Source organism: Cryptomeria japonica, chromosome 8, assembly GCF_030272615.1.
Source record: "Cryptomeria japonica chromosome 8, Sugi_1.0, whole genome shotgun sequence".
In the NCBI taxonomy this organism is placed as follows: Eukaryota; Viridiplantae; Streptophyta; class Pinopsida; order Cupressales; family Cupressaceae; genus Cryptomeria; species Cryptomeria japonica.
This window is the reverse complement of record NC_081412.1, coordinates 240,393,875-240,419,238: the sequence shown is the minus strand read 5'-3', so window position 1 is coordinate 240,419,238 and position 25,364 is coordinate 240,393,875.

Sequence of the window (25,364 nt, the reverse complement as noted above, 5' to 3'; positions counted from 1 at the left end):
GTGTATTTATGTCCTCCATTTTCTTTTGTAAGTCCCTGATTTGTTGTTCCAAATTTCTCTTAGGTGGAGATCTACTTCTTGGACCATACCCCATGCTTGAGGCACCAATTGGAGGAGGAGCATGTTGCATATATGGATGATATTGATCATACACATGTTCATATGGAGGAGGTCTATAGTAATGCTGTGTATATGAACCACTAGGTATAGATTCATGTTGAGGAACACCATATCTATTTTGTGCATGTATACCATACTCTATAGGCATGTCATGTTCTAATGTGTTGCCCCCAAATTTGACGTGGGGTTTCCTTGTGTCCAAATTTTGAGCATGCTTTTGAATATCCAATTGCTTTGGTGGTTGATCCTTAGCATTGGTATATGATTGAGCATATCTGTTTGCATAAGACTTCCATAATGGTCTACGAAGGTGAGTATCATATGCTTGACCATGTGTATGTGGGACCTTTGGTTTTTGAAGCAAAGCTGATGGTGATTCAGGTACCATATGTGGTCCTCTATTTCCTCCACTATTAGGCCTTCTTTGATCCATGTTGGAGTGAGGTTGTTGCAAAGGTCGATTTTTCATTATTTGAGACATGTCAAAATCATGAGGTATCTTGGCTCCACTTTGTGCCATCATTTGTAAGAAGTATTGTTTATCCCTCCTCATTATTTCCTTAACCAATCGATTGAAATGGGGATTCATAATGGATTCTTTCACATCTGCTGAATGTATGGAAAAGTTGTCCATATTGTCATTGTGTGTAGCATTATTGTTTGTAGTGTCCATGTTCTCAACATTTGGAATGTTTCTATAGGCATCCATGTCAGGTAATGTAGTATGATCGGAATTGAAAAAGATATCATTCTCAAACTCATAAGAACTCATGTTTGCAGACTCTTGAGCCTCTTTAGTTTCTCTCCTAGATTTTTGAAGACGGGTTTCAACCATGAACTAGGTATTGACCAAGATGTGTGAGACTAGATGAAAATGGAAAGAGGTATGGAAGACCAAGAGTTGGATGGAATGTAAATGAATCTGAAGTGTACTTGTAATGTCCAAAATGTAAGACCAAGTATGTATGTAGTAGAGTAGGTGTGACTTCCAAAGAGAGGATAGTTTCTCTTGATGAGGTAAGTTGACCTTGACTCTAAGTAAGACCAAATGAGACCCAAAGGTAAGAAACCTTGATGAGGGACCACTTAGCAAAGTGTTGTTGTATGTAATGTGTTGACAAAGTATGATGAGGACAAGCAAGTGACCTTTTGACTCAAGTTTAGACAAATGTGAATGTAATGTAAGGTGTGAAGCAATGATGGACTTTGTGAGACCCAAGATAGGTTGACTGCTAAATGAAGTCCTGGAGAAATGACCTAAGAAGCTCAAGAATTCCGAAATTGACTGTGTTTGTTTGCTGGACTATAACAATTTTTCAATTCTGAACGCAGACGCGCCTATATACTTCACAGACGCGATTTCCTAACGCAGACGCGGCTCTGTTTAACACAGACGCGTTTCTGAGATTTTTTTGCAAAGTGTAATGTTGGTTTTGTAAACACAGACGCGTTCCTGCCCTTCACAGACGCAGTTATACAACACAGACGCTATTATGTCTGACACAGACGCGTTTCTGTAAAATTTGTGCAATTTTTTCCAATCTATGAAGTCATTTTGTTGTGACCAAATCTGACTGTTTGACTATTTTTTGTGACAAGAGGACACAGTGTTGATGAAGACCCAATGTTTGCAAGTGTCTAGACTAAAAAATGACTCCAAAAAAAAAGTGTTGTTTGATGTAAAATGTTTTGCATACACTTGAAGACACAAAAGACACAATGTTTTGCTGTTTGGTCTTGAATGTTTTGAATGTTTAAAATAAGTCAAGCACAATTCTTATGGCTGGCCAAGACAATAGTTGTTGATCCCACATGGGGTTTTACCTCCGAGGCTACGCTATTCAGAGTGGATACTTAGATGCTTGACCTCATTGGCTCCACCCTCGACACTCACTTCTCAGGTCAGCCAAACATCAGTCCCCACGAAAACTCCCCGTGGCGAACTTTGTATCTCTACTAAGAACCGTATGTGTGTGGGCCGCTACCAGAGGTCCGACCTCCTACCCCAAAAACTAGAAGGATTTGGGCTTCTAAAACAAAAAGGTGCTAGTAAGGGCATCCGCTCGTGTGGCCATACATGCGGCACTTTCAGCTCTATAAATATAGAAGGCTCCCAGTCGGTAGGGGTTATGCCCTACAAATGATCAAATAAATTTGATCAAACAGGTTTATGGGGAGACATAGTGTCGATATGAACTAATCAACACACGTTATCCATAGTTTTCACCATTAATACATTTGTTTATAGTGGTTCGGAAGAGGTGGGTTTTCCTCGCTACCACTTGAGTCATTCTCTTCTCACTAGTAGTCCTAATGACCACACGGGAAGACAGGCCCTCTAAAGATTAAACAAGAGGAGCCTATTGCTCAAGACACAAAAGACAATGATTGAATTATAGTGCACCAATTGAAGTGTTTGCTAGTCTATGAAAACAAGGCACATAATAAAAATCCAAAAACCCTTGCCAAGGACCTACAACAAAGAGTTGTTAGTAGTTTGGATTGTTTCAAATGATTACTCCTTCCTGCAAGCACACAAGTTAGATAAATTTTAAACCCAAAAGACTTTGTGAAAATAGGGGCCTTCAACCAAATGATTTAACTTTCAAGACAAGCTACACCAATTTCATTAGCTAGATCTGAAAATGTTAGCTCAAAATAAACCAGATCTGAAACCCTAAATGCAAAATCCGAAAACTGAATCAATAAAGACCCAAAATTTGAAACTGGTGAACGCAGACGTGATTACCCTCAACACAGATGCGACTGGGTGACATAGACGCGGTTATGTGAGACACAGACGCGACTACAGAACGCAGACGCGTCTTCTGGACATAGACGCGACTAAAAATAGTGCAGACGCGATTTTATAACACAAATGCGCTTTCCTGGAACCTGCAAAATAGAATATTGTCAATAACACAGACACGACTCCAGATGTCACAGACGCGCCAAAAAATCAAAAACACGATCCGAAAGTGCACAGATGCGAAAATATCAAAATGCTGTCGAAAACGTCAGATCTGCAACTTCAAAATACACAATCTGCAACAAGGATGTTAAATGCAAAAGGGACAAGAGTCCCACCGGGCATGCCAAAATGTATATGGTGAAAATGGATAACAATAATAACAATATTGAAAGGCTAAATGAATTCAACCACAAAACATAGCCTAACAACAACAAAGATCCACCATAACATATGAAGATTACCTAAGACAATGCAAATCACACGAAATCACAAAGATTATACCATCACATGTCCAATAGGGTTTGGATCTCCATTCTTCCTATCTCCATTGATCTTGCTTGATATATTTGCTCTCAGATTTTATATGCACAAGAGCTCAACAAAGAACGGAATGTGGTTGCAAGTAGGATCGTAGTGTAGTCAAGTCCTTAAGATGATTCATTAGAACGAATGATTAGGGTTTGATAATGAAGGAAGCATCTCCTTATATAGAAGACACTATATGAAATGGAGGGATAAGATTGAGAGGTGTAAAAGGAGGTCGGCTATGACTAAAGGGTAGGTAGAAGAAATAATAAAATAATGAAAGGGGTAGGTAGTGTATGAATTAAGAGATGAATGACATGTGTTATGGGTAGAAAAGGTTAATGAATTAATTAAATAAATAAAGATTTATTTAATTAATAGAAGAAGTGGGATAATTAAATAAATAAGATATTTATTTAATTTAGGAAAAAGGATAATTTAAATAAATAAATGTATTTATTTAAATGAGAAATAAGGCTAGAAGAGGATAAATGAATTAATTAAATATATAAAGATTTATTTAATTAATAGAAAAATTAAGCTTAGATAATTAAATAAATAAATTAGACATGACAATTTTAGGTGTCTACACATACATATGTAAATATATACATATGCGTATGCACACACATACGTACATGCATACATGTGTGTATGTGTATGTGTGTGTATATAATGACATGAATCATAAGTAGACCTCATAAATACAACCCATGAAAAGGGATTACAGCTCTTAGCTACATCCTACAATGGGTCATCCCTATAATGGCTAGCATACCCAATGAACACAATTGTCCCTTTAGACACACATTCATATTTTTAAATTTTATTCTTAACTATATGTTACCAATATAGCTCACTTGATAACAGCAAAGGAGAGATAATATCTATAGAAGAGAGGAAGAAAGTAAGACTGAAGAAACCTACTAGAGTAACAGTGACAGTAGAGATAGGATAGGATGGAGATGATGTACATATTCATTGAAAGAGTGCTACCCTAGGACTTTTCACAACATGACCATTCTTATCAATCCAACTCAAACATCCGTATAGCACAAATTCATCTCCCACACCTTTTTCGCCTCCACCTCCACCGTGACAATAAACTTCAGCACTTTGGGGCCGTTGGGCACCTTTGCAATCTTGGTGTGGTTGTCCAAATTCAACACAAATTTGTAAAGTTTTCGTAAAATTGTTTCAATATTTGTAAATTCTTGTATAGTTGTAGGAAATATTTTTTTGAAATTTAAGAAATATTTACAGTTTCGTTTATTTAAAAAAAAATGCTTAAATATTAAAAAAATTGTCAATATTTGTAGTATTTGTGAAAATCTACCTTTATTTGGCAAAATTTGGAATTTGCAATGAAGTTTTGACATAAAAATTGCAGAAATTCCAAGTTTATTTGCAAAGGAGTTTGTAAATTTGCAGAAGTTTGTCATCAATCTGCAAGATAAGTGTGTTTAATGTCATTGTTTGCACTCTGCAGCAATATTTTGGTCTGATTTGTGAGTTATTTGCATCGACTTGCTCATGTTTTGCTTCAATTTACGAATTGAATCATCCTTTAGTGTTAAATCGGCAAATAAAGATACATTTGGCATGAAATGTTCATGTGATCTGCATCAAATTGTTGTTTTCTAGTTCGATCTGCAAGCATTTTCCTTTCATTTTGGCGTGAACATTGGTTCTTGCTCTGGTGATATGCTTTGGCGTGAGAATTTGCAAATGTTTTGACTCATTTTGCCTCGGCCTGCTCATATGAATCCTTTTGCTGTGAAACTTCTACTCCTCTTTGGCATTGGAATGGCTGTCTTGGATCCTTGTGGTATCCTTTGCCTCTGAAAATCGATGTATGACTCCAGATCAACAGCTAGGCGCAGACGGACTTCCATATTTGGAGATAAAGCTGTTATCATTTGGCAAGAAATGAAAGGCCTTCAGTAAATTTCGAAGCATTGATGAATGTGGGAGACGATGTATCATCGTCTAACGCAGTTGTTGAGGTGATGGTTCCTGATATGCAATTTAAACGCAATTTAAACACAGTAAACATGAGCACCTCAAATTTCTGTTTAAATTGTAGAACATCAACATCACACCACCTGCACTTTGAATCCTTTGCACCTCAACAACTTCCTTATAAAACGATACATCTCTCCAAATTCAAACTCTACTTAATTTGTTTTTGAATGCTGATTAAGAATAATGAATTTATAAATTGGTCTTTAATTACTAATTAAGAATAGTCGTCAGTTTGTTCCAAAAGCAATTTTGCTTGTCACACATTATGTATTCCACCGATAACAGTCGTTTAAGGAAGTACATTGCCTGCGTTCTTTTCGTTTTTAGCTTTTTCTGGGTCGCCTAATAACATGCAAGTGTTCCTTATACCTTAAAAAGAAAACATGATATTTGCATGGTATTCCCTATTCCTACTATTTTCACGGGCGGGTTTAAACAGCATATGCTTAGTGTGGCCCCTCTTGATTGAAATCGTGTTCCAAAAGGGATTTGTAGAAAAAGCTTCAGAAACTTTCAAGCAAATGCGATTGGCATGGATAAAGTAGACTTCGCAACATTTGCGAGCATCCTGTTGGGATAAAAATCCCAACAGTCACGATCATTTGTTTTCTGAAGACTCTTCGCTTGAAGGCTCTATATGAGTATAAATATATGAGTACAATCCATGCTTGATGTAGTGTTGTATTTGCATTATTGATTAATAGAAGAACTCCCTGCGTTTCTGGTGGACGTAGCCACTTAATGGTGAACCACGTTAAACTTGTGTTTTGTGTTTATGTTATTAGCTTTCTGCTGTTTTGTATTAATTATATATCTTTCTTTGCTCGTTTGTAACTAACAATTGGTATCAGAGCTACGGTGAAATGTTGAGTAGAGATGGGATCCGATTGGGTAGTTGATCCTAGATATGGGTGCCCTTAGTTTATGTTTGATCCCGGAGCTGGGTGCTTTTATGTTATCAACAAACAGGCTAAAGATTCAGATGATGAGGCCGAATCAGATGATAAAGTCAAATTAGTCATCAAAAAATTTAATGGCAGTCTAGACTCGATAGAGAGTGATGTCCAAGTGGAGGTTGAAACCAAACGACATTGGTGGGATGGCTAGGAAAAGGAGGAGACTTCGGCTGAAGAAGAAGAGGGTTGTTGTATTCGTTGTTTGAAGAAGAAGAGACTGGTTTGTTTGCCTTCCAAGATGAGGAAGATGCCTCTCAGGGTGAGGAGGATGCAGTCTCGGAACTGGTGAATGAACATGACCCTGAAGAAGTTGAGACCTACAGCTTGAAAGATTACCTATACGAGTGAGTTGAGAAACTGCGGGAGGAAAATTTTATTCTCGCAGAGCGAATATGCCATATGGAAGATGAAATGGCAGAATTGAGAGAGCAATTTACAAAAGAGTGGGAGTTTTTTGTAGAAAAAAGAAATGAAGAGCTGAAAAAGGAATTGGCTGCCCCTCAATACAATTTTTGTAGAGACGATTTTGCCCATGTCATAGACAAATATGTACAAGCCTGGGGAGCTCGTTCTATTGAATGATGAGAGGCTGGGATGCTGGTGGCACGAGGGGATACCCGCGGATGGCCCATAACAAGAAGAATTTTCTGCAAAGGCCACTAATGACATGTCACTATTTGAAGGGATTCCTTGGTTGAAGGAGGACCAAGAGGGGAGTCCAAACGACAACATCGTGGAAACCATGTTGGGCATTAATAATTGCCTATTCACTTTAAGGGAGCCCATAGGGCTTGCAAATATGGATTCGAGAGAGTCCATTCTGGCCAAAGTGGATAGAGACGTCTCCAGAAGTTTTCCTTGTTTGGAATCTAATTACTATGTTTTGCCTTACTTGAATTTTCCATCCCTGCGTAGAGAGTAGGGGGATACCGATTTGGTTTCTCAGGAATATGATAAGTCTTTGTACATGTTTGTGTTTATGGTGAAAATGGATAACAACAATAACGATATTGAAAGGCTAAATGAATTCAACCACAAAACCCTAGCCTAACAACAACAAAGATCCACCATAACATATGAAGATTACCTAAGACAATGCAAATCAAATGAAATCACAAAGATTATACCATCACATGTTCAATAGGGTTTGGATCTCCATTCTTCCTATCTCCATTGATCTTGCTTGATATATTTGCTCTCAGATTTTATGTGCACAAGAGCTCAACAAAGAACGGAATGTGGTTGCAAGTAGGATTGCATATGCAAAGTAGTCAATTGATCAAGTGGTTAGAATGATTGATTAGGTAGGGTTTGATAATGAAGGAAGCATCTCCTTAAATAGAAGACACTATAAGAAATGGAGGGATAAGATTGAGAGGTGTAAAAGGAGGTCGACTATGATTAGAGGGTAGGTAGAGAAAATAATAAAATAATGAAAGGGGTAGGTAGTGTATGAATTAAGAGATGAATGACATGTGTCATGGATAGAAAAGGCTAATGAATTAATTAAATAAATAAAGATTTATTTAATTAATAGAAGAAGTGGGATAATTAAATAAATAAGATATTTATTTAATTTAGGAAAAAGGAAAATTTAAATAAATAAATGTATTTATTTAAATGAGAAATAAGGCTAGAAGAGGATAAATGAATTAATTAAATAAATAAAGATTTATTTAATTAATAGAAGAATTAAGCTTAGATAATTAAATAAATAAAATATTTATTTAATTAAACTGGACAATTTTGGGTGTCTGCAGTTTGAAATGGAGAACGTGGAGGTTACCGATTTCATGTTAGATGAAAAATTGCAAGGGGCATAGATGGAGCCCTTATCTCCGATTGTTGTTGATGCCATTGTCAGACTTGGCTGGAAAAGTGAAGACTTAGCTTTGCATGGGTTTGAGCATATTTTCGATGACTTGCCCTATTTCCGTGGTAAAACATCTTTGCGAGTGTTGTCTTCTAGTCAAAACCAATTTTTTTCAAACACGGGAGAATCCTCAAGCAAATTGGTAGGGGTAGATATTACTCTCAATGTGAAGTGTTCAAGCAAAGTCTCCCTAATTCCAGCAACTAAAGTGGAATTAGTTGCCGAAGAAAGGACAGAAGCACCAAAGGAAAGAAATGGAGGAATCCATGGAAAATTAAATAAAGTGATTCTAGCCTATAGTGATTTACTAGACATGTCTATGATTCTTCCTTGGCTGAGGAAAAACTCTGGCTATGATGTCATCTATTTTACTGGAGATATTGGCCAGGGGCTTGGTGAGAATGAATGGACTTGTAATGGAGAAATTTTTTTCTCTAAAAATTTGAAAAATTGTGGAGAGTTTGTGAATATTTTTAGAAGAGTGAGCAAAGATTTAATCTCTGGTCTCCTTGGTGACATCAAGTCTACTATTAGAGACACCACCTCTTTGATACGTTGTGTTCAGTTGAGTCCTCATGAGTTCAACAATCTATATGTCTCCATAGATGATCATGGTTGTATGTGGTGTGATAATAACTGATGCCTCTTTGCCTTCGGATATCTGGCTATCATTTTAGAGTATCTCACCGCTGAGGTTCTCCAGTTGGCTATTAGAAATGATGAAGAGTTGCCACATATGGGTGGGTTGGACACCAATCCCACGGAGGATGTTCCTAGATATGGATTACCGTTGTGTGAAGTAGTTCGAGTAGATGTTTTGACAAGAGAATTATTAACTCCAATTTGAGTTGGAAAAGGCTTATCCGCAGTGTCTATGAGAAAAATTTGGTAAATTAAAGTCTTTGATGCACTTGATTGCGAGGTGAAGAATTAGAAATGCAGGGAATGTTGAGGCATGGCTGTGCTGGTTGAGCTTCAAGTGGGAAATTGTTGGGATGTGAAGCCCAACAGTCACGACCATTTATCTTCTGGAGACTCTTTGCTTGAAGGCTCTATATGAGTATAAATATATGAGTACAGTCCATGCTTAATGTAGTGTTGTATTTGCATTATTGATTAATAGAAGAACTCCCTACATTTCTAGTGGACGTAGCCACTTAGTGGTGAACCACATTAAACTTGTGTTTTGTGTATATGTTATTATCTTTCTGTTGTTTTGTATTAATTATATATCTTTCTTTGCTCATTTATAACTAACAGATCCTCCCTGCCTATGCCAAAATGGAAGCTTTGGAACATGATATGGACATTGGACAACCATCAAACCATAAAGGATAGAGTAGTTTTGTCAGATGCATGGGCATCCATCAAAGCATAATAAAAGGGGGGTTTTGTCAGATATTATCATTGGAAATTCTCTAGTAGACAAATATGGAAAATGTGGAAACATAAACAAGGCATGTAAACTGTTTGACAAAATACCTCAAAGAAATGTGGTCTCAGGGAATGCATTGTTTGTGTTACATGTACATGCATCGATGAAGGTTTGTGAGTTGTACATACTGAAATCACATGGTTAACCCTTACTGCATTACACCTACAACTGATATTATTTGTGCATGCTTGACCTACTTTCTCATGTTGACATTATCATCAAGATGCCAGTTTCCTTGTTGCCTACAAATCACATTTTTACAGCTATGTTACTTTTTATTTGGATCGTTTTCAAACATCTATGCAAAAGTGGGTAGGTGTTGTAAGCAAATGGTAAGAAGATTTATGAAAGATAAGGAATTAAAAAACCCCTAGGAGACAGATGACATTCACAAGAACAGTAAATCTATGCAGAGTTGGAGAAATTGGCTTGGGAGATGAATGCAGTAGGATATTTTTCAGATATAAGACATTTAGTGGTGTGGAAGGGGGGGGGGGAATTATCTCTCTATCACCATAATGAAAAAGTTGTCACCAAAACAATTATTACACTTCTAAAGAACTATAGAATATGTGTTAATTGTTACATTGCAAGGAACTATGGAATATGTGTTAATTGTCACATTCCAATGAAATTTATTTTCAAGATTGTTGTAATTCTTACTTCAGCTCAAGTGTAGGGGCACCTTCAGGGGTGTATTCACTAATTTTTCCTTTTTCATGAGAGGATATCTAGGGGCCTCTAGGACTGGAAGAATGACCCCATCACCCTCTCCCCAGAAAGCTACAAGTAACTTATGCTATGCCAAGGATTTCTACATCATCTCATAAGAACCTTATGGTGAGTATCTTGGGGGGAAAACCGACTATCCCCTTGCATTCAAGTTATCACAATGTTCGATAAAAAAAGGGTGGGCCACTACTCTAAGGTGTCTAGTGGGGGAACTTCAATGGTCCTTGGTGCCTATCAATGTGGCATTGATCCACTTAAGAATATATCTCAGTCCTCATAAAGAGGATTTTTACGCATCTTAGACAAGTGTGGATACTAAGGGAACCATCGGATAGGCCAAATTCACCAAGTCATCGTGGCTTTCGCCTAATGTATTAATTTATATAGCGGGCTGAAGAAGTACCGCTTGGGTCATTCCCCTCTCACCTGGCCTTATGGGCTTCTCAAGAGGGCAAGCCCTTCTACCTAAAAACAAGATGATAACAATTTCTCTTACACCCAACGCCCAATGGAAGATGAGGGAAGTTCAGATACTTTTGTATCATCTTTAGTGTTCTATCTAAATACCAAGCATGTCAAAGGAACGAGACACTTCAAACAAGTTAATTAACCCCAAAATGAAATAAAGATGTGAGCCTAATTAAACTAGAAAGGAAAAACAAACAAACATGTAGACAAATTTTCTAACATTATTTAAAAGAAGAAGATGGGTAAAAACTCAATGCTGTCACTTTTATTCAATTTAATATTTTGCTATCAAATTACACACATAATATAAATATTAAAATATCATTATTATTAATAGGATTCTCTCCCTCAATGGATGGGTAAGCCTAAGATTAGAGGATGAGAACTCCTCGAAGATTCAATCAGCCCTCCCTAACTTAATCGGATCGGAATTCTCCCCGGGGCTTGATTGGACCCTTCCTACTAAATCTTGTCTTGTTTTCCTTTGATCCTTTATTTCATAATCCTTCCATATTGAAATTAACATAAAAAAATATTAAATTAAATAAAAAATACCTTTTAAAAGTCATCAACAAAAATACATCCAAATGGCCTTCAAATTAACCCTGATAACCTAGTCGATTGATTTTGTAAATAAGACAAAAAAAAACACAAAAAAGTCACTTTTTGTCCCTTGGTCAAGTGGGGGACCAAACTTGGCGCCAATTAGTTCGGTTGGACTTAGTATGACTGAACTAGTCGAGGTGTCATGTGATGTGGCACCAAAATGTCAGAAAACTACGCATTTCAACAAATTTGAACTTCTACCCTATTTTTTTCAGCCATAATTTTTTTTTACAAAAATAGAAAAATACCCATTTGCAAAGCTCGAAATCACAAATCTGGTCATATAATTTTTTAAGTATTTTGATTATTTTTAATATTTTTTATTAATTAAACATTGCGAGTAGCTTTTTAAAGTTAAAGAAGAGGTTGATTAAATTTTTTTTTAAAATACTAAATGTTATTTAAAAAAATATTTTTCATTAAATGAGAGAATCTTCTCTAAAAAGGTTTTTTTTTTTTTTTGGTGAATGATAAATTTAGTAGTCAAAAGGTGATGTCGAATGAAAACTGTCAAATTTAGCTATGTTGGACTTCAAAATATTATAACGAGAAAAATATACATCAAAATTATTATTATTATTTTTAACACTGCATATATATATTCTCTATTTGGAAAAAAAAATTTAAAAATAAGTCCGTTTTCATATTTTTTGGTGACACTAACTAGAACCCCTGATTTTTTAGCATTTATTAGCAATGAAAAATCTGTCTTTGGATTTATAAAAAAAATATCAATTTTTTTCCAAAAAAATTTAAAAAATAATAGACATAAATTTCATTAATATTTCTACATTTGATCAGTTTACATTATTTCAAAATTCAATTTATAAATGTCACTTTTATGCGGTCGAAGTTAAACATTTTTAGATGTGTTGGCCGGTTCCATTATAAAAGTGTGACACAGGTTTATGCGTTAACCCAGTTCCATTGTATGAATATTTCAGACATTGGTGATAGGTTGAAGGAACCGCTTTCATTGCATGAATCCGTGGATGACCTAGAATCATAGTGTAGGGGAGATTCAGATCTAGCACTTACAGCAAAGTGTTCCTTGTTGTTGGACCTACTATGATAGGCAAGGCAATCACTTCTTTAGATGGTCGTTCAACTTCAAGATATGCTTTTATTGTTATCTTCCTTGAAGGATCTATGTCATTTTTAGAGTAACCAAGGCCAATTATGACTCTCATAGTGCATATATTTAGGCCTACTCCACCGTCATCAAAACTCGTTTGATTTTGCAATTATGGACGAACACTTCGAGATAGAGGGGATCATTATGATGGGTTTTATCGCAAGGTATATCTTTGTCTGAAAAGGCAACATGTTGGGAAGTCGCAAGATGTCCTATCCTATCTTGAAATTGGTCAACAACAATATCAGTAGGTACCATTGACTCGGTCAGGGATTTGTCTAGGACAACATGATGCATGGGAGACATTTTTAACAACACAAGGATCGAAATTTGTGCATGTGTTTTTCCCAAATGGTCAAGGATATTGTATTGGCTTGGTGAGGTTGGTTTAAAAGGATTGGAAGGTGTTCCTTTTAAGACTATTTTGGACCGGTGAATGGTTAGTACTACACATGAGGAATCTTGTTCTTTTATTCTTATGGTTGACACACACTCATCTTACGAACTAAAGAAATTAATGACATTGTTGTGACTTGTGTTGGAGTAATTCAGATTGCCTTTTTTATTTGAATTTGAAGAGAAGGCCTTTCCCTTGTCATGATCAAGTAAGGGAGTCTTGAAAATTGTATAATCAGCATTAGAAGTTCCAATAGATGAATCTACCTCAATCACACCCTCATCGAGCAAATCTTGAATAAGATGTTTCAATTGAAAACATGTCGCAGTTTTATGTCCCTTAGACCAATGATATTCGCAATATGCATTATCATTCCACCAATGTGGTTTTGTTGGTGGCTCCTCTTTGATATCCAAAAACTTAATGAAATTAGCCTGAACAATTATTTCATGACTGATTCAATCGGCTCTCTCAATGGCGTAAACTATCAGGGAGACCCATCTCTTGATCTGAAAGGTCTATGTTGTTGACCTTGTTGTTGACCTTGCTATTGTTGATTATGCTATTGATTTTGTGGTTGTTGGATAATGTTACTTGTTTGATTATGCATCTATTGAGTCTGTTGGGAAGCTTGAGTATTAAAATAACTTGATCTTTTTATAAAAAACTTAGGATGATTCATGCTTATTGTCCTTGCATCGACCACACCGTCATTGGTGGCATTCTTGTTCTTGGACCAAAATTTATTCTTGTCACTTGAGTTGTTTGAATTGTTATTGTCTTTGTTGATCTTGATTACTCCCTTGGTGACAAGAGCGTTCTCAATGTTCATTCTATTTTTAATGAGATTCTCAATGGTACTTGGACTTTTTAATTTTAGCCCATACATCATTTCCAGTACCAAATTTTGAATGAACAAGTTAGCTTGTTGTTTCTCAAGTGTGTCAAGAGAACATCGACTGACCAGGCTTCACCATCTTTATAGGAAAGTTATCAAAGGTTCCCTTGGCTTTTGCTTTGTGTTACATAAATTTGACATGGTTATCTCATTGTCGATGTTGAATGTGTAATGAAAAATGAATTTCTCATACAATTCATTCCAAGATTTTATATTCCCCGACAAATGTGCATACCAATCTATAGCTTGTCCCATGAGATTGCGCAGGAAAAGACACATCAAATATGTCTCATCATAAGTCACTTCAGTGCATGCTGCATAAAAATCTCAAATATGATCTTTTGGATTACCCTTTCTCTTGTATTTCTCAAAATTTGGTGCTTCAAAGTGCTTAGGGAAGGGAGGCATGTATAAACTTTTATAAAATGGATTAGGACATAAGTCCTGCTCTGTATATAACTTCTTTGTACTTTTGGTTTGTAATACCTCTATTTGTCATTGCATCTTTTCAATTTGTTGCGCCAATACATTTGATTGCAAAGGCTTTTTAGGGTCATCATTCATCCCTAGATATCCTTGTTTTCGATATATAGTACTTCCAAATGGTTGTTGATGTTCAGAAATCATTGTCTTTGGCGTCTCTGGCATATATTCATTTTTATATTGCTCGTATTGTTGAGGCACTACCATGCTTTGGTACTGAGTATTTTGTTGTGCCGATTGAGATGGAGTTTCCATCTGCATCTATGGTTGATATTGCACTTAAAGTTGTTGAAATTGCATTTGTGGTTGGTAATGCACATTTTCCTGTTGTTGTTGTTGTTGTTGTTGTTGTTGTTGTTGTTGTTGTTGTTGTTGTTGTTGTTGTTGTTGGGGCATATAATAGCTCACTTTCCCTTGTTGCACATATTGAGGTACATACTATTATTAATACTGATGTTGTTGACTTTGGTTCAGAATTTGTTGATTTTGTGTCATTTGTTGTTGTCTTGATGCAAACCCCATTAATTTCAAAAATCTTTGCTTATGCACTATAAGTTTTTTCACTTTTACATGTGGAATGGCACTTGCATTTACTTGCTGTGAAGTTTGTCCAAACGATTTTTGTTGTTGCAAGTTTGTATTTACTTGTAGTGGCACAAAAGGCACTATTGTTTTTTTTTAAGTATAATATTGTCGTTGTGCATTACACGTTTGCATATTCGATGGCACTTGTTGTGCATTTTTTAATTGTTTCAATATTTGTTGTGGTTGTGTGACACTATTTGTTCTTTTTGTTGTCATAATGTAAGATCTTGTTGACAAATTTTATCATTTGTGAATGCATATTTGTCACATGTACTGAACTTGATTGCACATAAGTCTTTTGTTGCATCATTGAATTGGTTTATACATCAGTAATGTTTGGCATTCCAGACGTAAAATGCTCTTGCTTTTGTGATTGTGACCCACTTTGAAGAACTTGTGATGTCTTTGGATATGTCACATTTGCCAATGTTTTTTCCATTACCATTTGACCTTGTGGAAATGATGTGGTGTCATATAACGTATTATTAACCGCCTCAAACATTGATTTTAGTGGAACACTCACACTCAAGGATTTAGAGACACTCTTCTCAAGTAGTGTGGTTGGTAATTCCTATTGTGCATTCATTTCATCTAGATAAAGTTCAAAGCTCAAAAGATTATCAACATCATGTTGTATTTGTAGATTAGTTTGATCATTCGAGGTGGTGGCAGTATCAATCATACTTCTATACTTGTTGGGAAATAATATATACACTGTTCAAGAAAATTTTCACTTTCTTTTCCATTTTTGGATTTCTAGCAAACATTTTGACATCATCTACATCAACAAAATCTAATGAGGAATCTGATGGATTATTTGGATCCATTTCTTGTTGAAGTCTTGGTTTGACCCAATTCCTTGTATAAGGTTTTATTTCTCATATGACATTGGAGGTTGCATGTCATGTTGCAAGTTTAATTGATTGAAATTGAATGGATAACTCCCTGATGGTGTTGGTGGAACACTTCCAAATCCTGGTTTCATTGGCACAAATATGGGTTCATAATATGGAGGTGGTCCTAATTGTACTATCTCATATTATGGTGTTGTGCTACTTGATGAACCCACATTTGGATCAAGTGATTGAGTATGATATTGTTGTATTTTCATGTTTTGTGTTTTATCCATTGGGAAGGACACAAGTTGATACATTGATTCATGTGATTTCTTGGACTTAGACCCTGTTTCAACAGGCATTTCACTATGCAATGTATGTAACTAAGGCAGCCTAGATGATTGACAATGCAACTTATGCTTTTTGGTCTTTTTGAATTTTTGGAATGACAATGAGATGCAACTAAATGCAATTTTAAGAAAATGCAAATGTGACCTTGCTTTGAGCTTTTGAATTTTTGGGGTTTGATAATGTTATGCAACTGAATGCAAGTTTGGGATATTATTAATGCAATCTATGTTTTGGACTTTTTGAAATTAGGATTTTTGGGAATGATATGCAACTAAATGCAACCTTAGAAAATGATAATGGAACCTAGGGTAAAAGTGCAACCTATTTTTTTGTTATTTATTAATTTTGGACAAATCTTTGAAATGCAACTCTAAAGATGTGACCCTTGGGAAATTGAAATTAATCCTAGACCTTAAAAGGACAAAGGACCAAATGATGATAGGACAAATTAACAATGTCTCACCTATACACTTGGATACTAAACTAGGTTTGACAAATGATGTTGATGACAAAAGGATAAAATGTTGATCAAGGTCAAGACTTTCTAACAACAACTTAGGGTATGATGTAAATTTTTGATTTTTCAAGTTTTACAAAACCTAACTTTGAGACTAATATGCAAGAGGACAAATGATAATGAAAAGACCTAAGGATATGATATGATATCAAGATATAATATGATCTAAGGATATGATATGTTATGACAAAATGATACCAACCAAGGACATGAATACAAATGTTTGACAATGTCAACCTAAGACAAGACCTAGGTTTGAAGTATGCAATGATAAAGCCAATGTGATATGGATATGTGAGGACCAATGAATTTGGAATATGCAAAATGCAACCTAAGCCAAGACCTAATTTTGGGAGAACAATGATAATGCAATGAATAATTGGCAAAATGACTCTAAACCTAAGTGCAAGAGAGGATAAATGACTAAGCAATGGACCTAATATGAAAAGGAGATTAATGTATGCCTTAAGACCTAAGTTTGGATTATGAAAAACCTAACTCTAACTGACATGAATTTTGAAACAAGGATATGGAATGTTTTGACAAGCCATGTTCATAAAATGTTTTTTGAATGTTGGATGGATACTTTGAAATGTTTTGGACCAAGTTTGACTTTGTTTGGACACTTGTTTGTTTTGAGAACCAAAGTTGATTATGACCGCTTGTGAAGATTGTTTTGTTTGCCACTGTTTGATGTGTTGATTATGTCCTTTGTTTATGAATCACTTTAACAAGCACAAAAGACAAAAATTTTGTTTGACTTTTGAAAGAAGACACTCATGCACATTCAACAACAAATCTTAAGGCTTGCCAGGACAATACTTGTTGAATCCCCTTACCTAGAATACCACATTCAACTAGATAGTTAGAAGCTTGGTAGCACTGGCTCCCCTCCATGACACTCACTTCTTCGAGCATACCAAGATTCAAATTCCTTGGGTCATCACTTCCCAAGAAATTTACTATCTCTAATTGAAGGGCGCATGAGGGGTTTCTTTGTCATGCATGTATCACAATTCCTAAGTCAACAAATAGAAAGGTTTTGGGTCTCTAAGAACAAGGGGTTGTAGTCAAGGCATTCGTTCGAGTAGCCATAATTAGCAGTATTTTCCACTCTGTTAAAGGAAGCCTCCTAGCCTATAGAGGTTACACTCTAAAGGTTTTTACGTGTCACACGGGCACTAAGGAAGACATAAAGTCGTTATGGAAGCATGCAAAACTTGTCACTTGCAACTTTCATCACAAATGAATTTGTTTATATTGGTTCGAAAGGGCTTGGCTTCAACCTGTTGCCACTTCGGTCGTTCCCTCTCACCTGGCCTTATGGGCTCCTTGGGAGGCATTCCCTCTAAAGGTTAACACACACACAAAATGAAATAAGAAATAGAAAACATGGTGTTCTTTATCCTTTAGGAAATTGAAGTGTGCACTAATCTAGAAAACACAAATACTCTATTTTTTATAAGATTCTTTGGTCACACCTTGCAATCAATTAGTAGATTCAAGGGATTATGGTCTTCGACACATGGAAATAGATGCCCTAACAAGGGAACCTTCCCAAATATGACATTCAAGTTGTCTTTTACCTGCATATTGAACCTACAAAAATAAAGTTTCTTTAAATGTATATAAGCTGCAACATATGGGGGAAAATTACTCATGCTAGAAAAATATTTCTCATGGTAAACAACGGATTTTGTTATTCTTAATGCAGGATATGTTCATGTTAGGTACATAGGAGTGTAATACCCTAAAATTGGTCATCTAAACCATGGGCCCCTAATCTCAACAACATCACCAAGGTCCTAGCCAAAGGCAATTAAATTAATCTTGAGCACATTATTAATTCTTTAATTATCAAAAATCACATGGCAAATCAACTACTCAATATTAATTAAATATTTATTTAATTAATTGAATCATTTCCAATAATATCATTTTGATCAATTATCCCATTTCAATTTATTAAATATCCCTGCATATTTAATTAATTAATAAATTTGCCATTCAATCATGCAAAAAGGATTAATTTATTACAAAAGAAGGATTAATTTATTACAAAGAGTTGAATTGAAAATAAAACAAAAAAAAAGAATTGAATTGAGAGAGAAATCAAACTTGAGATATTTTTTTTTTTTCTAAATTTAAAACTTGAAATCAGAAAATCAATTTAATTGAATTATGGAATTATTCTCTAAAATTGGAAGTCAGCTTTTCAGAAAAAGAAGTTCAGTTGCATTGAAAAGACTCTTTTCTTTAATAAATTAAAGAATTATCTATTTTTATTCTATATGCATGGAATTAATTTATTATTATTTCCCAATGCAACTTGGACTTCTAATTTGAATGCATTTCAATTAAATAATAATTGGAATCTATCTCAAGGTTAACTAAACATGATTTCTCAATTATTTTCAATTAATCCTAAATTGAGTTTTTTCTCTTGTGATTCTCTATAAATTTAGTTTTCAACTCTCATTCCAATTCATCCTAGAGATTTTTGAGAACACGCTTGGAGATTATTATCATGCTAATTTCGCCCTGGAGTCATTGAAGATTATTGTGCTTTTTAGATTATTTGCATCCATTTTCAACTCATTATTGCTTGCATCCATTGTTCCTTGAATTGATTATTATTGCTTGAATTATTCATCCATCTTGCATCCATATAGCTTAATATCATATAGATTAAATCCTTCGTCTTGGTGTAGTCTAGTCACTGGTATTGCTTATAAAAATCTGAGAGCAATCTTATACTCGCATCTTTTAGAAGGCAATTGGTCGCTTTGCTATGGTTTATTTCTTATTCATTATTGATTACTAACCATGCATATAATGGCTTAATTGAAGTGTTGTGCTTGCAGCTACAGGTTCATTTTTTCACACACACATCTCTGGTGCCCATCGTGGGGCCCAAAGGACTACATTTTTTCGGCCTCCAAGACTGATTGCTTTTTTTTTTCTTATTTTCCAGGTTTCAGATTTTTTGATTTTTCGTCCGTACATCTCGTACGATAATTTTTACAGGCTAAAATGACAAACTACAGGTGTCGCACGAATTACAAATATCCTATCATACGAGCAGATCCTCTATCGTACGAGCAAACCCTCTGTCGTATGAGCAGAAATCCTTTGTTGTATGAGCAGAAATCATTAGCAATCTTATTTCATACGATACTGCATCATGTCTCATATGAGTCAAGTGTCTGTCGTACAATTCTGTATTTTCTGGTAAAAGAGGCAAATTTCATAATTTTCTCATTTCTGATTAATTATTCTGATGACTAACCCTGACTATTTATCTGTCTATCTCAGAATTTTTCATAGCCTAACTAATTTTTGCAAGACGCTTGTCGAAGAATATGATTGTCACACAAAGACAATATGACTATTGATTCGTTGTCTTTGCAGGTTGCCTAAGGAGAATCGACTAAACATCGTGTACTCTTTAAATTCATTTTTAGGAACCTAACTTGCTATCTGGTTAAAGAACAAATTTGTCTTTCATGCTTTTAGAAGATTCTGAGAGGTAGGAGAGTATTCTCTTGTCTTTTTCTAGACAATCAGAAATCCAGACCCTTGAAGCTTTTTCTTTGTTTGAGATTTGTACATATTTAGCAGGCCTGCCCTCCCGAGGGGTTGAAAAACTCTTAAAGTGGTTATGACCGGTGTGAGGGGAACGATCTAAGTGGGAACGACTAGATGCCAAGTACTCCAACCCACTATAAAATAAACATGGTTTGATGAAAATCAAGTCAACGTCAGTGCTCGGGAATAGCTCTCCTTCATACCTTTGAGTATATTAAACCTTGGTTTTCAAGGCTGGGAAACCTCTTAATTGATTTTATATCTCAACACACTGAACGGATCCCTAACTAAATCCAATTTAAAATTAGAAGCTACCTGTTTCATCTCCGAAAGGGGGATAATCTTTGTGCAAGAGAGATAGTAACTCTCCCAAGATACTTGTCATTTCGTGCCCCCATTAGCATTTGGAGTCAGATAATACGGCGTTGAGAATCCATTGTGTGAGACTCCACAGCCGTATTCTGATTAGCTATTGGGTGTGTACTTGAGTCTACAAGCAAAGGTTTTCTTTCCTCACCAAATTCCTTAGGGATTGCATGTTGTGATTGGAGTCACTTTACATACTACTTGTTTTCTATGTTTTCATCCCTGAAACAAAAATTGAAATACCAAAAATTAGTGAAGACCAGAAACAAACTCAGTGAGTCAAAACTCTGTCCGTGTCAGAAACTAGTTCATTCACGAGTCGAAACTCTATCCGTTTTAGAAACTAGTTCATTCATAAGTCAAAACTCTGTCTGTGTCAGAAACTAGTCCATTCCTAAGTCAAAACTTTGTCCATGTTAGAAACTAGTCCATTCCTAAGTCGAAACTCTGTCCGTGTCAGAAACTAGTCCATCCTAAGTCAAAGCTCTTTCCATGTCAGAAAACTAGTCCATTTTAAGTCGAAACTCTGTCCGAGTCAAAAACTAGTCTATCCTGGTCAAAAATCAGTCCATCTCGGAATTGGTCATACTCAGTTATCATACTCAGCAATAAGAAAAACTCAAAATTCCTAGGCTCTGTCCTATGAACAGCCATACAAGTCTGATAATTCATCGTCCTATAACACATCCTGTGTAATACGATTTTTCTAGTTTGTCATCCTAGATATAATCTTGTGTCGTACGAGTTATTTTATTCTATCATCTAGCTCTGTATCTTGTCTCATATGAGACAAAATTGCCCTCAGTCTTTTGTCATCCTGCACATACCCATTTGTCGTACAGTACAAGGAAGCAACCCATATGAAATAGAACTATTGTCGTCCTATAGCTGCTAAATTGTCATTCGGTCCAAAAAATACTATCGTATGAGTCTCTGGTTTTGTCAGAACAGAATAGTCAAACTTGCCTAAAAATATCTTATAGCAAACATAATACTGGTTATCATTTTCCTGAGCATAAATAGATCAAGACAGTGTACCTCTGCCATTTGCATTGCATGATTTGGTCGATCACCTTTCAGCTAGTCCAATCAAACTACCTATCAAATTTTAGTCACTTAGATAACGTCTTATACAGGATAGATCATTCTTGAAACCAGACTGAATCTTACACTACGCTTAGAATCAACTTAGATAATGTCTTAGACAGGATAGATCATTCTTGAAATCAGACTAGATCTCGGTTGTTTCTCCTAAACAATACTCTAAATAGAACAACTATCTCTGAAATTGATCTTGACCTCTGCATCACAAAATGACTTTAGGTCACACTAATCCATAAAAATGCCTATTCAAACTAGGAGTTCTTGTAAGAAACAAGCCAAAGGCAAAGAACAAACCTTCACCTATCAAGATAATCCATTCTACGTGAAGGATCCACTCACCAACATGCCGTCGTCATCGGGCGGACCAATTTTTGATGAACCGAAATCTCCCACTATACATGAGACAGAATACAATGATGGAAACAAAAATGACTGTAATATTCTTGAAAATCATAATGACTCCTCATCATCAAGTGAGATTGACGAAGACACTGAACCTCCAAAAAAAGAAATCCTTGACTGTCAGAAAGATAAAGACTTTAGAAAAATGATGAAAACAATCATGACCCGAGAGAAGGAAGACTATTTCTTAGAACTAGTAAAACAAGGTGCCAAACTTCCTATTGGATATTATGTTCAGACACTTGTTACTAAAAGGGAAGATTCACCTATAATCATAGTACACAAATAGTTACTAGCTTTGCAGATGGAGGTCACAAAACTGAAGAATAAGGACAAGTCCCCGAAACAATATTCGCTGGAAACAATATGTCCCTTTCCATTTGACAAGAATCTACACATGCCTCCATTTCCTTCATGAGTGGAAATCCCAAAATTTGACAAATATGACGGTACTTTAGATCCTCAAGATCATGTTAGGGAATTTAGGGCTGCTTGTATGGAATTCATGCACAATCAAACGTACCTCATGTGTCTCTTCCCAAGGAGTTTAGGGGGTCAAGCAATGGAATGGTTCTCAAGTCTACCCAAAGGAATAAAAACATTTGAAGAACTAATCCAACTATTTTTACAACAATACTCATACAACATTCAACATTTTGTTACTATGATCAATCTTTGTAATACTCAACAGAAAACAAGGGAACCTCTTCTTACTTTTCTCCAATGCTAGAGAAAGATGTTCTCTATGTACCCATGACCTATTCCAGACTTTGAAAAAATGGATATATTTGTCAATAACTTAGTCCCTGAACTAAAATATAGCATACTAATGCAAGTACACCCATCATTTAACAAAATGGTAGATAATGCCATTCGAATGGAGGATGTGCTCATAAAGAAGGGAGATATCACACCTTGGAAAGAAACACAAACAGGATCTAGCTCTAAAGAGAAGAACAAGTATTGGAAATTTTCCAAAGATAACAATAAGAATGTTGTTGATGATGGAGTAGTAGACACTGTCAAAACCAACTCAAAATCCACAATATTCAACTTGGCTAGTGGTACACAAGCACTTAAAGCTGTTGAGATTGCAGTAGAGAATCCGCCAAAGAAAACAAAGGAATGGTTCAAAGAAAAGCCTTGGCTTTCCAAACCTAAGCGTGATTTTACTCCTCTTGAAGAATCATATGAATCTGCTTTCAAAACTCTATTGGCAAACAGCTTGATAACACTACCAGATAACTCCAGACCATATGATCCAGATGTCAAACCAAGATGGTGGAGAGAAAATGAATATTGTGACTTCCATCGAAATAAGGGTCATAACATAAACAATTGCATGAAGCTAAAAAATGAGATTCAGGATCTCATAGACGCTGGTAAAGTTGTTGTTGGGAATCATCCAACCAATCCTGATCATAAAGCATTTAAAGACCCTTTGCCTGCTTACGAACAAGGTGATTCCCAAAGACCAAAGGAGGTGCCAAGGTAAATTATACTTATGCCAGCCAGGACAACGTTATCAACATGATTGAACCTTCACACTCGGAATATTGCAATGTGATTATAGTTCAAGATAAACCAAATGAATCATGATATGCAAGAGCTCTGACCCGATCTCAAAAGAAAGTTACCCTCCAAGGAGCTAGTTCTTCCAACCTGGCTCAAGAAACGTCAAATCCAACAGCCTTGCCAAACAAACAAAAGGAATCAACCTTGGACAAATTTAAAAGATTAACCTCATCATCATCCTCTGGATACAGCGTGGTTGAACAGTTAAAAAGGACAAATGCTCAAATTTCAATTTTTGAATTGCTACAGCTCTCATCTACTCACAAGGAAATCCTAGACAAAGCATTGCTCACTACCAATGTTCCAAAAGATTTAGACATTGATCGGTTTCAGTCTATGGTGGGTCATCTGACTTCACCTCACTATTTGACCTTCTCTGAAGAAGATGAAAATTCATTAAATCATCCACATAACCAGCCATTGCATATTGAAGCCATGATCCACAAACATAGAGTTAAACGTGTTTTGATAAATGGAGGCGCGGGGTTGAATATCTGTACTTATCATCTGCTTACACAACTAGGATTCTCTGAAAATGTCATTGATCCAGGCAAGAAAATAACAATTAAAGCCTATGATGAAGAAGAGAGGACCTCCAAAGGTCTAGTATCATTACCAATCAGAGTGGGACCAGTAGAGAGAGATGTCCTTTTCTAGGTTCTCGATATTCCATTGTCATACAATATATTACTGGGCAAGTCATGGATTCATGAAATGAAGGCAGTACCATCAACATATCACCAATGCTTAAAGTTTCCTTATAATGGAGATGAAGTCAGTATTCTTGCTGATCCAAATGTCATCTGTAATGCATTGACAAAAGGTGTAGATACTTTTGTGCCTCATAATAGGGCAGCCTCTCCAAATGAAGATCCGGAAACATTGATGAAAGACTTAGAAAAGAGATTGAAGATTACAGATACCAGCATGGATGGCTACAAGATAGAACCTGTACTATCATTAGTTTCTCTCCCTCCATCACCAAAATAGTTGGGCAAGCCATCAGAGGCTATGAGAACACAAACTTCAACTCCGAATACTATATATGATGGTCTCTTTATATAGTCTTCTACCTCCTTGGTGGATGAAATAGAAGAGGATGTTGTGCTTAACTGGCTTTTTAAGGAAGATAGTCCAAATGAGGAGGTACGACATTGTGAGGTTTCCTCAAACCAATATGGTCATGGTTACAAAATGATTCAGCACATGGGGTACTTAGGTACTGGTCCTTTGGGCAAACAAAAAGAAGGTATTACCAAACCAATTCAGCTACAAACCAAATCCACACATGATAAGGCTGGACTGGGATATAATCCAAAAAAGACATCGGACCAAAAACATGTTTCTAAGTCTAAGTGCTCGAAAAAGATATCTCCTTTAACATTACATGAAGCAGACACTAAACAAACAAAAGTAGAGTGTAGACAAGAGAAAGAGGAATTAGCAGTCAAGAAAGAAGAAATAGTTAGTGCTCAAGCTTCGATGATATTAGCTACAATAATACAAGAAGTTGAGGTTCCTGAGGATATAAGAGATGAAGTCGTAAGAATCAGAGAATTGTTTGCACCATTAAAAGTTCCAGTCACCTATACTAGCAGGCAACAAGTAGATGATTCGAAGACTGATTCAAACGAG